Source organism: Octopus bimaculoides, chromosome 14, assembly GCF_001194135.2.
Source record: "Octopus bimaculoides isolate UCB-OBI-ISO-001 chromosome 14, ASM119413v2, whole genome shotgun sequence".
Classification (NCBI taxonomy): domain Eukaryota; kingdom Metazoa; phylum Mollusca; class Cephalopoda; order Octopoda; family Octopodidae; genus Octopus; species Octopus bimaculoides.
In genome coordinates this window covers 18,993,340-18,994,266 of record NC_068994.1, presented here as the reverse complement: position 1 = coordinate 18,994,266, position 927 = coordinate 18,993,340, and the positions used below count along the sequence as shown (strand labels likewise).

At 19.5% G+C, this 927-nt stretch overlaps 1 protein-coding gene across 2 annotated transcripts in view; it reads left to right on the top strand.

Annotated features, from left to right (window-relative positions):
• LOC106879995 (retinol dehydrogenase 11) overlaps nucleotides 1-927 on the top strand; it is a 50,511-nt gene that overhangs the window by 44,133 nt on the left and 5,451 nt on the right. The gene's annotated exons all lie outside the window — the stretch shown is intronic.

Genomic DNA, 927 nt, shown 5'->3' with positions numbered 1-927 from the left:
TAAAAATCAATTGAATAATAGAAAAGTACAAGAATACTTATTTCTACAAACGTAGAAATAAAAATAAAAATATGAATGAAAAAATTATGAATGAAAAAATTAAGAATGAAAAAATTATTAAGAATAAAAGATTAAACTTTATATATACTAAGTTTTAATAAAAAAAAACCTTTAATGATATTATAAACAATAAAGACTAATTATTAATCAAATATTATTAATCAAAAATAATCGAAAATATATCAACACTATTCAAATCGAAGTCTTATATAATGGAGAAATGATACTCTAACTTCTAAATAATTTAGTGTTAAATAAGTTATCTATTAAAAATAATCTTTAAAAAAACCAAATGAATAATATAAAAAACAAGAATACATATTTTCAAATAGTAGAAAATCGTTTAGCAAAGTAAAAACAGTACTTATCCATACATTTCCATAATTCAAACTAAAGCTAAGACGTTAACTAATACCTATAGCGTTTTAAGCAAGAGGTCGCGCGAAAATACTACGTTAAAATAGAGAATATAATACGAAAACATGAATGAAAGAATACTACATAAAAAAAAATGAATGAAAGATTTAAAGTTTATATAACTAATAACATAAAAAAGCCACAGCTATTTTATAAAACATATTAATGAATTTTAAATTCTAATACATAATAAATTAATAAATTAATAATAAGACCAAGATATATACAGATACACATATATAAATACATATAAAAATAAATATTTAAACATATATACATAGACACAAATATACAAACATATCAACACATCTATACTAAAACACACACACTCACATACATACATATACTCATACACATACATATATATACACATACACATAAGTACATACATAAACATAAATATACGTATATATACACGCATACACTCATATATATATATATATATATATA